The 15,072-nt window shown below is 43.3% G+C and overlaps 1 protein-coding gene across 3 annotated transcripts in view; it reads left to right on the forward strand.

Annotated features, from left to right (window-relative positions):
- Positions 1 to 401: 401 nt before the first annotated feature.
- Positions 402 to 15,072, forward strand: part of LOC118517144 (potassium voltage-gated channel protein Shaw-like) — an 84,369-nt gene continuing 69,698 nt past the window's right edge. For 2 of the 3 annotated variants that reach the window (XR_004908264.1, XM_036063002.1), the window contains exons 1-2: positions 403 to 778; positions 1,813 to 2,401. The gene's annotated coding sequence lies outside the window, so the exon portion shown is untranslated. Of the gene's footprint in view, positions 779 to 1,812; positions 2,402 to 15,072 lie in introns of all 3 variants that reach the window. The other variant, XM_036063003.1, reaches the window with a different exon arrangement.

Here is a 15,072-nt window from a genome sequence, read left to right on the forward strand (position 1 = left end):
TGTTGAAGTCTCGAAGTAGTAATATATCATTTTAATAGATGTCAATCACTACAAAATATAACCAAGTATGCAGAAGATTTCTCCGGAAGTTTTGCAATTAGCGATAAAAAATCAGCAAAAATGGATAAATAAAAGGTAAAGACCGGGAATTATAAATTGAATTTAACATCCAACGACAGTTGGACACCCCTGCTCCCATAGTAAACCGTGTCTCATTCGATCGAGCGCGGATGGACTCGCCGCGAATCGAGAACGTGCCAAGGAGTGCTACCACTTTTCAGTAGTAATCGAGACGTCGTTCGATTCCCGTGCTCTCTGCGTGCTGTTGCCCGTAAAGGACGGTTTTCCTGACCGCCGAGGACCTTCGTGTTGGTGTGTGTGTGTGTGCGTGCGTACGTACATGTACGTGTGAGCGTGTGTGTGTGTGTGTGTGGACCAAACAAAACCGAAGGAAGGAAGCAGAACGAGCGAGATTGCACACGTGCTTCACGTCCTTACCAACTCAACAGTGTGTGCGTGCTTGTGAGTGTGTTTGCCCTTATACTACACCCCGCGTGTGTATGTAAGAAGGGTCCTGTACATCCTGAATAGTGGAGTGGTATTGGTAGAGGTGGCGGCGGTGGTAGTAGCACCCATACCGAAGGCAAACAGGGAATGTGAGGACCCCTTTGCGTTAGGGTCCGCGCGGAAGACGCTTCGGCTCATGGTGGTAGATGATGATGATGATGATGGTGTTGGTCGTGTTGAGCGCATTCAGTGTGTAATCTCCCAGCGGTAGGTAAGGCAGTAATTGTAACTCACCCTTTTTCTTGATGGAGGCGCCTGGCCGTTGGTAGCACTGACGATGGTAAGCCTCTTTAGAGGGTGGCTCTGGCCGTCTGGTAACAATTGGCCGACTGGTTTCAAGTAGAGTTTAAACAGACGCCAAACAGTACTTAAAGCTTCGCATTGTTTCGAGCAGCAGCAGCAGCAGCAGCAAGGACCAGTCGTCCTTTGATCATGAAGACATTCATGCGTTAGAGAGTTGCGTTAGCATTATTACAACAAAACAAAACAACAACAAAAAGCCTGCTTCAAAATTCCCCTTACCATAGGGTTCTAACGTAACAGGCTCGTTATTCCTTCTGCTCCAGCAACAGTGCTTCAGAAATTATTCTGAATCTCGACCAAGGCAAATAGAAGACACCCTCTTGGGTAAATAGAACCTTCAGTTCGGTTACGAGCTCCCGTTTTTTAGCCATCAAAGCGAAACGCCTCAATCAACACACCCCTGCTTCCCGTTCTTTCGCCTTTGCTTGGGTTTTCTTTCCAGTTTTGTTTAATTTTATGACTCTTTTAAACTCTACCCACCCAAACCCAGAGAACGACAATCCTTTGACGCTCTTAATTGACTGTTTTGAGTCGAAATTTCACCCGCCCCGAATGCTAAAAGGGATCGAAAATCGAGCTTTTAGCCTTTTTCCGGTAAAGAATTCTTTTAGCAAGGAATCAAATTTCCTCGACCGGGAAAACCCTTTTCGCTTTAAAAAAATGGTGGCAATGTTATATTACAGTAGACCCGTTTCTCCCCAAAAAGAAAGCGCAAACAATCGTTTGCCTTACTTGCTTGCTTGCTTGCTTAAAATTAAAGAGCCTTGTGACGTTCAACTGGTAGGGAAAGTATACGACGTGGTACTAATGATGATGACGGTGATAGCATCGGTGTGCAAGAAGAGTGTGTTGGTGCCTGTTTGCGGTGATGTGAATGTGTGCGATTTTATAACATGTGATCCCTTCTTTCTTTCTCCTTGCCAACCGGTGGATTGTGCACAGAGTGTAAAGTTATTCCCCAAGGATGTGAGATTGAGGCTTGTTGAATGAAAAATAAAGGCAAAAGTGAAGATATAAGTGTCGTTCGGGTGGGAGAAAAAAAATGACGGTGAAAATTGTAATCGATCGCAGTGTACCACCGGGCGGTGTACCGGTGTTCGGTGCTGCCAAAGGCTCACCGTGCTTCTGATCCGATCGGCAGTTGTGACCCAGAGTGGAGTGTGTGACGAGAGAAAAAGGCACAGGGAAAGGAAGCTACACGCGGCAAGATTGCAAACGCTGGTTGCGCGGTTATCGTGGAGTGTTGTGTACTGCTCAAGTGACACTGCCATTAAGTGGGTGTTTGTGTGCGTGCGTGTTGCGTCAGTGTGTGTGTCTTTGTTGCAAGACGCCATTCGTCGGCTCCAAGAGGTCTCCAAGCGAAGACTCCTCCTCCAATTCTGACGGAACGGAAATCCTGTCTTACTGTGCCACAGCAAATAAGCCCAAGAGAGGGAACGTGTCCTCGTGTGCCTGTGTTTGTAAGAGTTGCGTCGGTTGAAGGTCGCTAGAGGCCATTAGTGAAGCTCGCCGGAGGAAGCATGCACGAAAGGTAAGGCTTTAAATAATGTATTCGCATTATCTTGCTGCACACCAAATTTAATGGCACGGCAGCAACGGTAGCAATGAAAAGGCGCGAGAATCGCGGTTGGGTACTCCGTAGTACAGTAGTTAGTGGTTTTAATCAACGGCTAGCATAAAACACCAATGGTGACCACACGCGCTACAAGGTTGACCACATCGGTGGGCGAGTGTTCTTCTATGCCACCACAAGCCACAGGATTGTTAGGGGGATTTCACAAGGACGACCCCGCACAAGGACCCTTCGCGGATCGATAAAATCGATTTTACCGATACCGAGCGAGGGCCTCGCTCCTCGTTGCTGTTGCTAGGACGGATGGGTGGGCTTGAATTCTTTTTTTCATCCGCTCCCATTGGTTGGTATTTATTACAAGCTCGCACTTCCATTGCCACTGGATTATTAGCATATTTTGCATGAATGAAATGGCATGGGGGAAAGCAATAAAATAATGGACGTGCCACGTGGGACATTTTCGTACAATTTTTTCGAATATTTATCCTATAAGCAGAAAATAGTTGCTTCAACGGTGTTGTAAGCTTGGTTTGAAATGCAAACAGATTGTTTAAAAATCAAGCCTCTTTAAAATTTACCATTGCATTTTAATACGTGTAAAATCATTTCACAACAGGTGACACTATGGGGTAGTCTAGAGCAATTAGTGGTCAAAATCGCTATTGCTGTGGTAATGGTGTGAACCAACAAAAGATATTATTTCTCTATAGAAATTGTATGATTTCATGAATTAAGAACCAAAAGCATTCAGAAGACACTATTAAATGTGTTAATTCTACTGACATTTGATACTGCGGACTTCACTGAAGGACTGGGCGCCTCCATTATTCGCATCATCTTCAATTATCACTTAATTTTCTGTTTCTGGGTAGAAATGGTTCTGAAAGGGTTTTAAACTGAATTCAAAAAAGAAACAGCATGTTCAAATTTCTTAGTTGTTAAAAACACTGTGAAAAATATCGGAAAATTTGCTCACAAAACTTTAAAACAATTATCAATTAGAAATTATATACTTGGAGCTTGGATCTTTCAATCTCATAAAAATATTGAGCAATGTTTTATCAGCTTTAAGAAAATTCTGAGATGTTAAATTATCAACGAACCAAACGAAGCATTTTATAGGACAAATCCTGATTGAAACATTTTTTATTCAAAAAACTTAAGGAGGTTTTGTTGATGCTTGATGTAAATAATGCATCATTTTATTCCAAAGCAAGCTCAGGACGCCTAAGAAATTGAATTAAACAAATTGCACCATAAAGGACCAGAATGAAACAAAACTTTCCTGCTAGTATCATCCAGTCTGGTAAATCAAATTAATTTCAACCGCTATTCCTGACGAGCTAGACTCAATTCACCCCAAAGTAATTCAACAGAGCAAACCCTTCCGATTACAGTCCCACAAAACAAAACCAAAGGCAGTGCTGGTACAGTAACTGTCTTAAGAAATCAATTTACTAACTAAATCAACCCAAATCCCAAACCCGTACTGCCGCAGCTCACAGGAAACCCAGCCTTTTCATTGATGGGTCGCTTAATCTTCATCATCATCTTAAAAGGCACAACGCACTACGGCACAGGCTCCAACCGGAATAGAAAACCTCATCCATGTCGGTTGCAGTGCGGGGTATCGCGGGCAGGTTTTGCTCCATTTTTCGTTTCCCTTTGCTTCATTGCACCACCCTTGGCACCACTGTACAATAAGGATCAACCGGCAGAAAGAAAGATCAGCAATCGTACTAAGACCTTCGGGGCTTTCTTCAAGAGGGTGAACAAATTGCATTTTAATTTGCTCTGCAAAAGTGAATTATTGCATCCGGAATGGTACGGAAAATGTGCAAACGAACGCCGATGAGACTGAGACTGAGCTTGTGCCGGTGTGGTTGAATGCAGCACGGGCACGAAAGGATTGAATGACTGTTGATGTGACTTGCCACGAACTGCCATCGAAGCGATAGAGAGAGAGAGAGGTAGAGAGAGAAATCAACCCTTCAGCTTTCCACTGGGTCACATGCTAGTGGTGTGGTCTTTTGCGTCTGTATGAGTGAATAGTTCGCACGTAATTTTTACCGCTGTGTGCGTCTGCGGTGTGCGAGTGTGTTTCGATGAAACAAATCAACTTTCCCAAAGGCACGCCTCAGTTTCAGCTGTGGGAAAGCGTGGGAGAAGCATGGAAGGAAACACCCCAGAACCGCACATGTTACACCAGTGCTAGGGGGTGGAAATGCTGTGCTTGTACGCGATGTGGGTACCAGAGTATTCAGCCCACAAGAGTATAACTTAAGCGAGGGAAAAAGCACATAAAAAACAACCACGAGACAGGCTGGGAAAAAGCTTTTCTGTGTTTCTGTGCCTGCGCCAGCCAACGCATTCGCGTGGAAAGCGACGAAGTAAAGCTGCCTCAGGGTTGGTAAAAGCGGTACACTTGCGGAAGGGAAGAATGATGAGCAGTGGGGGAGAAAATTACAGCACAAAACGCCGGCTAAAGTAAAGTATTCGGGAACGGGATTGGGAAGAGTTTGACCTCCAGTCTCGTTTCGTTACGAATCCACGCGCAAAACGGGAGGAATATTGATTTTACGATCTCTGTTTCGCAGAGTACGGATGTTCGTTCCTGCAGGAAAGTAATGTCGGGAATAAAGGAAAAACTCTTAACGCTTAGTATTGAGTATGGGTTGGTTTGCAGAGAGAAAAAGGAAGGGAATGGAAAAGGGGAAACTATCGCCTTGCTCTGTGTTCCAAATCCTGGAAGAAAGGAACGAGAAACTGAAAAGCCAAAGAAATAAATTGAAAGAAATACTACACTACCACGTATTGTGCATAATGTGTGAATGAATGAAGAAGCAGTTTCTTTAGTAAAGTTGTTTGAAAAAGGGGAAAATGAACAATCAGTAACAAATGTCCCTTAGTCAATGTTTGGCTTCGATTTTAAGTCAGTAAAAAGGTATCATAATGCAATATCTAAGATTTTTTGTTAAAACGGCAAATGGATTATAAAAACCTTTTAAAACCTAAAAATTCCTCAAAATTGACCTCATATTAAGTATATAGTATATATACCTTTCTTCATGAAGAAACGGGTTCAAAACGAACTAAATAAAAAAAATCAACAATTGTCATCAACTGTTTTTAAAGATAACTATTTTCAGAACTTGGAGCGATTTGAGATAATCCAGCCTTCGTCAAGTGCTTATATATTTTATACAAGCATTTTCTATTTTCTTTAATTCACATTCTTTACGTTAGTTTACAAATACAATCAGATAAGCTTTGTAAAACAGAACAAAACACACGACACTGCTTTGTAATCGCTCGCACATAGCTTCCCTTCCGGTAAAATTCATTCAATTTTACAGCGACATGGTTAAGGATTACATTTTTCCTACGAAAACCGGTACGAAAAAGCCAGATTTGTTCGAAATCATCAAAACATGGCCCAAACATACCCACTTTTGGAACATCAGCACCGAACAGCAAATCCTTTTTCCTTCTCCGGGTTTTTTTTGGTCTGACTACCATCAGGAGCACCCAACGTGTGTGTGTGTTGGTGTGCGTGTACGACGTGTTTGTTTATACGCCCGTTTTCATTTCTGGTCGTCTAGCCGTTGGACGCCGCGAGCAATTTTCTACCCGATACCACCCATTTCGCTCCACATGTTGCTAGCGTGCGCTGGACGAAAAAAAGGGGAGAAATGAAAATTTGAGCACAAAAAAACACACTCACACACACACACACACATTTCATTTCCATTCGCCCTCCAGGGGACAGACGTACTAACAGAGTAGTGAGAAAGGCAAGCTCGAAAAGTGATTGTAAAAATTCAAAAGCACAAAGTCAATGTTGGCAGTAGAAACTGATGGGGTTTTGCGGGGGAAGGCGAGACCCAGGCAGACAGGAAGCGTGTATAGAGCTGTAGTAATAAAAAAATAATCCATTATACATAACACCGACGGTGAGAGAGAGAGAGGGAGAGGAAGTAAGAGACAGCACCAGCCAAACAAACCGAAGGCGAAGAATGTCGTGTATGTCACCGTCCAAATGCCGCCAACGTTCTAATACCCATTAATCAGGCTAGAGCTGTTGAATGCAATGTTCAGTGCTCGTAGTGGTAGCGTCGGTGGTGATGTATGTGTGAAGGCAGAACAAAAAAGAAAAAAGAAACAGCGCCGTCATGCAAATGCAGATCCATGGTTGCATGCATCGTTGCATGTGCACCGCCTAACTCGTCTGGTATGTAAGCGTAAGTGTATATGTGTGTGTGTGTGTGTGTGTGTGGAGCGTGGTCGTTCATCCATAACCAACTACCGAAACCAAACCGATGAACATCGTCCGGAGTGGAATGCAAGTGGCATGCCATTGTGCCCGGGATGAACTTGGAACCGATGAAGGATGGAATTTGTTTTGCAATAGAATGGCCGTGCAGCAGTGGCAGGAAGCAAAAACTAAAAGAAGTAAACAACAGATAAATAAATGCATCACATTGTGCAGATAGATTCGCAGACATTTATTATCACTCGTTGCTGGGCAGTTGAGCAGGAATGTTTATAGGTGCTTCGCTGAGGGAACCCGTTTTTTGTTTGTTGTTTATTACTTTTCACACTATTTATTATTGCTTCAGTGGAAGTAGTTGTAGAGGAAAGCTCGATCACACTGAGTTCTTGCTGACAAACGGGGGGAAATTATAATAAATGTATTTTTCAAACCCAAACTTTACAGCGAAATTCCTCTTTGCGTGGTGAAGGTACGTGTCCCACTTTTCCACGATGACGAATGTGTAATGGGAAAGTTTTCTCTTACGCTCACTGAACACATACGAGGATTATGCTCGAGTTTTCCAAACAAAAAAGGCGAATAACACTGGAACTGGAGAGTGGAGAAACTGTTCCTGAGATTTTATTAACATGATTACAGTCATACAGAGCTGTGTGGAATTGAAGCTTCAACCTTGTGCATGAGGAAAACTATTGTGTGTAATTGCATTTCACTCCCAAAAATAATACACTTTTCATCAGCAGCAAACTTCACTCAATAAAACCTCTCTTCAAGGAACTTCGTTCCTTTCCTCCAAAGTTCCCTTTTGCTCTTGACTTTGACACAAACGAACCATCCAGATGGAACATAATTTGCATCTCATTCAACCATTTTTGCATAACTCGAAGCGAAGCTCTACTCAACCATGCGCAAATTAAAAGCCATCATCAACATTATTATGCTGTCGGTGTCGCATAATGCACCTGTCAATCTCGGTGGTGTGCGTATTCCCCGGGAAAAGGACCCACAGTCGTAGCGAGACAAGAAAATGAGGGATAAGTCAAATCTGGCTCCAAAATCTTCCATTCCATTGAGGTAAGGTGTCCAAAGGCGCACACAATCGCATTTACGGGAAGCCAACTGTCTGAACTGTGATGCATCATGGATAGCAGGAACTCGACAGAGCAAAACAAAAATCCTCCGCAAAACGCACCGCATCAGCAGCAAATCAAAATCCCGAGAAGATCCTCTCAAAAGCAAACTGTCACAAGAATGGGCTAAACGCCACACGCATACATAGCATTTTTTTATCGTCCAACTCGTGACCACCGAACAACGGTAGGCCCGGTGAGATGGTGTGTAAGCGGAGATCCCTCACCCAAAACCTAAATTGACACAACCCCGAAGGCCACAGGCAGTGGACAGCTTTTTTCCCTTGCTGAATGTTTAATAACACTGCGGACACGGACAAGGATGCATCGGAGCTGCTACGGCGAACGGCTTTGAATTAAAAGCTCAGCATAAAAAGTGAAACCACTGCTGCTGCTGCTGATGCTGCTGCTGGTGCCGTGCAATCTGGCGCGAAACCCAACCGATGCCGACGTGATGCGAGCGATGGTTAAAGAGGATTGTATGTGTGCGTGCGTGCTTCAGAGAGAAAGGAAGTCAAATGAAGGAACAAATAGGGTGAGCACGTTGCTCACATTTCATCATCAGTACGGTGTACGTGTCGTGCAAGCTGCAGTGACAATGTGCACGGGATGGTTTTTTGTTCGTCTTCGTAGATGGTGCTGGAAGAAGGGTCTTGCATATGGTGAATTGAATGCTGGATGGATAGAAGGAACAGAAATGGATGGCTTCCACTAGGCTTAAACTATCAACTTAATGATGCTGTGGGCCTTCAAATGATCATACACGATGCGTCGTCGTAAGAGCGAAAGCTGGATCCTTGTCCTTTCAATTCTGTGTAAAGTAAAATTAATATGGTTGAAATCGTTTGTGGACTCTTTAATGCATGCTGTCCTTGCTGTACGCTCTTTAAAGTTGTTGAAAAATAACCCTTAAAGTATGCCATTTTCACTGCCTTGCGCTGTAAGTTATATATGTTTCCCTATACCATCTTAATAAGAATCGTATGATGCCTTTTAGTTCAAAGTCTTAGATCATCAAGCAAAAAAGTTTGCTTAAAAATCAAGCAATGATTTATGTAACTGTTATAGAAAAAATAAAAAAAGCCAACAGCTGTTAGAACAGTTTGATTTGATTTTTGATCAAATTTGAGAACAGTTTGATTGATTGACGCAAGTTTACATTACAGGCTGTGAATCATGTAATGAAACTTTTCAATCGCACAAGGTGAATTCTGGATTCTAATCTGGACGGTCTGGTGGCCGAGACGATAGCGGTGCACCAGGGCGGAAGATCCAATTCCATCCTGACTGTCTCCCCGTACGCATGATGAACTATTTTGCTATTGTTAAAATCAAGTCATTTTAAAATCAAGTCATTGTCAAGGGGCGGTCCGGTGGCCGAGGCGACAGCGGCGCCGGTCTTCACACGGCAGGGCCGGGGTTCAAATCCCATCTAGACCACCTCTCCGGACGTAAGGCTGACTACTTTACTACGGGTAAAACTAAGTCACAGAAAGCCAGAAATGGCATGCCGAGATCTCTCGAGGTTGTAGTGTCAAGGAAGAAGAAGAAGAATATCAAGTCATAGAGAGCCCGAAATGCCATGCTAAGACCCATCAAGATTGTAGTGCAAGGGCAGATGAAGAACATTCCAATCTTGCTGTGGAACTTTGCAAACATTTAATGGAATCTTTCATACAGCTATGAAAAATTTCAAAGCAACTCTCAAAAGTTACAATTAGCTGTTAATTTTCTTCCGAACTATTGGTCTAAGCCTAGCATACGGGAAAATTGCCAAATGTCATTACAAGTTTTCGTATGCGACTTGGTTCCTCGTCTTTCCGTATGAAAACTGGAAGTTTAAAGTTTCTGCCACCCAACTTCCTAACATTATAAACTCCTTAAAATATGCAAAAAAAATTGTTATTAAGCGGATTGAATTTATTCCTTCAATATAATTGTTTTAATAAATAAGGCATAATTTCCAAGCCACAAATATTTATGAAATGAATCCATTTTCAGAACTTCAACGAAAAATTTCAATCCATGGAAAATATAAAATTAAATCATTTCAACACCTGTTGGTAACGACACACAGAATACCTCAATGAGAGAGCCAACCAACCGCCAACATCATTATACCGAAGCAAAAATCCTCCAAACCTTGTTATAGGGTGTAGAGGCGAGCAAAAAACACCTCACGACACTCAATTCCCACCTTGAAGCACCCCTTTGTGCGATTGCGTGTCAATGTTTCATAAACAATTAGCCCTGCACATGTGTGACCTAGCACCGAACCTACCTAGCCAGCGAACGTGCTCTTTAATTTCCCAAGGTTGTTTTAAGCCGCCGAAAAAGTGCTGTCTGTCACGCCACTCCGAATGGTGAAACGCACACGTAAAAACAAAACAAAAAATCGCCTTCTTGTGTTTCCGGGTTGTCCAATAATATAATATTTTTTAATTTAATTGTTAAAAAAAATGGCCAGATTTCAGTGGGGAGAACGTTGGCATTATTGATCGACTCTTTTTTCGATTTTCTCTCTCGCACACCACCGATCGATCGTTCGCACCGTAATTGCATTGCCTGTTCACGTACGACACGCACCATTAAGCGATCTTTACCGTTTTATCGCATTCAAAGGTGAAATGGTTTCGAGCACGGGAAAATTAACTGTGAACGTATGAGCAAAGGGGGAAGCAAAAAGCAGCATCAAATGCTTATCCGTCACAGCCAGACGCATCGCGGCTGAGTTGATTGCGTTAAATACTTTTTAAGCTGTGTGACACATGCCCGAGCTGTGTGCCCTGATCAAAAGCGTGAGCCAGTGGTTCAGTGCTTTCTGGAGGGCACATAAGGTCCATTTAGCGTCCTGCTTTTGTCATCTTCTTCTCGCTCTAGAATCGATTTATCCAAGAGGAAAAACAACAAGCAACAGTGCTCTCAGTACTGGCAGGTTCCGTTCCAAACCCATACACCTTCGCACCAGCTGGAGGCACGTAATTATGGCGCCCACTTTCACGTGTATGTATGTGTGTGTTTGCGTGTGTGGTTGAAATTTTATGTCATCATGTTGCTTTTTCGCTTCCGGGCAAGATGAGATTTTTGAGCTCCGGTGTTTCCACGCATATTTGACAGTGTGCTCATCTAAAAATGCCAGCTGAAGTCGAAGTCTTTTTCCCCACTCGTTCGCTTGACACATAAACCAAAAATAATAAAATACATACACACGCATCGTGTTTTTCTTGATATTTTCCTTTACTACAGTGGGATAGGATGACTTTTTCAACCGTTCCAACACACTACAGACAGCACTAAGTGAAGCATTTTTACGCAAATCCAAATGATAAACTTCTGTCCCGTACTGCGTGCATACTTTGTGGTTTTTCCAGTCCCAGCTTGTGTTGCAATTCAGTATCGTAAATGTATCCTTCTTCATACACGAACACAAACATTCAGTTGGCAAGCTGCTACAGCTCCTGTTTGTATGTGTGTGTGGCTCGTGAACATAATCGTAAAAAGTAAAGTTTGAACATTGCACGCAATTTATTTCTGATAACGATTTTATGGCCCTGCTGTTGAGACGATGAACGACACAGCAACGCACACCCAGGCACGAAAAGTGTGCGTGTGTGTATGTGTGAGGTGCGTGTGAATGTGGTTTTTATGATGCTCCGAAAATGGGACAGTCACACCGTTACACCATCAACCAAGTACACGATCGATCGGGACGACATAATGTTACTACGTCCGCTCGTCTTTACTCGCTCCTCGCAAAAAAACCCAAAAAAAAACGCAGCAGGTGGAAAGCAGAATAGCAACAGACGTCCTGAAGTGGGTATGATTTCGCCGAGGGTTAACTATTTTACTCCGTTCACGCTCGATTTGAATGATGGAGCCGAAAGTAGCAGAGAGCGCTCAGGAACACAGGGGAACCAGGCACCGAACAGATCGTCTGTGGACTTTTGTCAACGATCCAAGCCGAATAATGCCACGGTACGGGTACGACAGTGCTACTTGACTCGACCTGCTTGGTCGAGATGAGCATATAAATGGATATTTTTATGTTCCCTGCTATTATGATGATTGCGGGAAGCAAGAGCTAGGGAAGAAAATTGTGCCCAGCATTGCATGTGTGTCGGGTAAGAAAATTGAAATATGCTTGCGTGTGATGATAGTTCGTTGACGGCATTCTTACGCCGGATTGAGGTGGGTTCAAATAATGTGGTGAAATTGAGAGTGCCCGAAAAAGATGATAATGATTTTCCGAAAATAGAAAATTATTATTGAAATAATGATTTATTTTTAGAACTTCAATTTACTAGTCTATCGAAGAATAATTTCTTTTTTAGCTAAAGTTTTTTTAGCTTAGGTTATTGCACCTTAATGTCATTTAAAAATAATTCCCCAACCAATCATTTTTCATCTCTGGGTCTCCTATCCACCGTAAGCTGTTGGCAACAAACATTTACCCACTTTAGATTGCATCACGTTCGCTGCAATGTTGCACGATTTCACGATTACGACACTTGCCATCCTTCCACACCAGATTGACAACCGTTCCCCTGTTTGCCGGTATGGAACAGATCGTTTTCCAACGAAATTGTATCCAACCGCCCGTGGGGCCAGCCACTGCCAGCCGTGAAGAGTCAATGTATTCCTACGCTCGAAATGGTACGTCATGGACAGTTGACTCGTTTTCCTTTCGTACCTATCCTCCCCGGCCAACCGTTTCAGCTTCGAAGCGTTCTGATGTTTTATGACACGGAATGTCCAAACTATTTCCCAACCCTTGCCATTCCATTCCATCCCGTGACTTGTGTTTCACACATTTCAAATGCACCGACTGGATGTTCTTCTCCACTGTCGGTGTCTCTTTCTCACACCTCACCGGGCGGCAACAGCGATTATCTATCATCTCCGAGTCCAAGTGCAACCGAAGTAAACATGCTTCGGACACCGGGCGCACACACAGAAGCACACACCGTCGGCTCTAAATATGTTTAATTTCATTCGCTTTACGGTCGCTTACGTGTGCGAGATTCTGCGTGTGTGTGTGAAGCTCAATCTGTACAAACAAGATGATGAGCTGGAGCGTGGGATGAACTTCGATACAAATTCGGCGGCCACGGGTGAAAAGATACTCCCGGCCATTAAATGGACAAATAAACAAATAACTCCCGTGCTCTATTTTTACTATCGCTACTAAGAGGGGAATGAGGCATGACGGAGGTGAGCACAGGTTGGGAAAGGTTGCAGTACTACCGTAACGAAAGATCATCGGAAAGGTGTTTCAACCGACCGACGGTTGATGATGGGAAATCTATTTTCCTTCGTTTGATACGCGCCAGGCACCAGGCGCCTCCATCGCTATCTTGGCAATTTAATGTGAAGATAGTATTTGCTATTCATCGTATAATTTACTAAATAATCTAACGATTTTTCATTCTTATCCGATATTCTCTAGCTTTGATGGTTGGCAAATGATTTGAAAAAGAAAATTACGTTTTAATAAAAGAATCCTAAATTGTTTGATGAGGTATAACAAAACCTTTTAAATGTAACTAATTTATCTGATTTTACCATTCATGTTTTGAAGAAACTGCATCGTACTTTTTTATTGAAAATAAATCAAATTTACGAAAAATTCATCAAATTGTTTTATGAAAATAAAAATTTCAGGTTTTTATATGCTCGTTCCAATTTTAAATACGAAGCAGTTCTTTAAGTGCCGTAAAACAGGATAAAAAACGACCTGTGGTCAGCCACAACGAACACTCTGACACTATTTGCTTCAAAAATCAACTTATCTCCTTTTTGCTTCAACCTGTTTCGTTTGGCACCAGCAAAAAAAAAAGAAAGCAAGCAAACCCCGTCGCTCGTGATGGGATGCATCATAATTTGCGTGTTTTTAATTTCAATTTGCTTCACACCAGGGTGCCCAACGCGAGAGAGCGCCAGCAACCCGGTGAACGGTTTGCAACCTGTCGCTAAAATAAACGTCCCCCAGCAGCAGACAGCGGAAATGTCGGTTGACTAATCGCGGCTGACATTTTCACGACGGGCCGCGCATGGCCAGGGAATTGATGCTGGGTGTGAAAAATATAAGAGTAGCGGAAAAAAAGAAGCAAAACATAACATCATTCCGACCTGTGAACACGATGTTGATTTACGGGTGGAAAGTATCCTGAGTGGGTGAAAAATGCTGAAGGAAAAACACAAAAACACACGAGCAGAAAAACATGGACCGGTACATGGAAACAAACGTATCGCTTGTCCCTGTGACAAACTGTCCATCCAGCTCGTCATTAACATCATCATCGTCATCATAATTTTTCGGTAGTTGCCAATGGAAAGTAGGTGCCACACGGGGAAGGCAAAAAGAAAACACCAACCCGCAACAGACAAGCGCGTGTTTTCCTTTGGCATATCGACCGAGAGGCAGGTTGTCTTACGCGCACGATCGACTTTTCCTACACACTACACGAATGACCTGTGAAAAAGTGGACCGACAATTAACCGAATGACACTGAATACGGCTGGCTGTGTCGTGAGTGTGTCAGATTCGATAAGGGATGCTGGGAAAAATGAGCCATAGCTGTTCGTGCCGTCGGTGCCGGGCGGTTTGATCAAGTGGAAAATTTCGATTTCGGTACGATAAATTTTCAGCCTTGCAGAGAGCGTGTGAGAGGCATCCGGTGAGAGAAAGAGAGGGCAAAACAATCCACCAAACGCTAGGGAAATTGAATGTTGGCCTATGCTATGGCCGGCGGGAGTTGTGAGTAATTGAATGAAAATCGGTCATCAGTGTTTTTCCCGATGGGGTCACCTGGTTGATGCTTGATTATAGCAGAAAAGGAAGAGCACGAGCAGACAAAAAGCCCGCACATCTCCCTAAGGCTTTCCCGGCCACGAAAAGTTTCGGACCGGGTGAGCCACCGTTGGAAAAATCCAATCCGGAGGAAAACACGAAACAACACGGTGAAACAATTATTCCCAGAAAACAAGTGTTGTTTGTCCGGCAAAGCCGTAGGGACAGAAAGCCGTGGGTATGTTTCTATGTGTGTGTGTGCATGGTTGAATGAAAATTGAGCTCGTTGTGTTATATTCAATTGCAACAGCGAAATGGTTTTGGTGCTTTTCCACCTATTTGCTCAAACCGGCACACCATCCAGTTCGCGGCTGTTGGGCAAATCAATTCGCCACTGTTTCACTTTGTGGGCCTAGAAGCGTCACAGGTTCGTGTT

The sequence above is a fragment of the Anopheles stephensi genome, unplaced genomic scaffold, assembly GCF_013141755.1.
Source record: "Anopheles stephensi strain Indian unplaced genomic scaffold, UCI_ANSTEP_V1.0 ucontig53, whole genome shotgun sequence".
NCBI classification, from domain to species: Eukaryota; Metazoa; Arthropoda; class Insecta; order Diptera; family Culicidae; genus Anopheles; species Anopheles stephensi.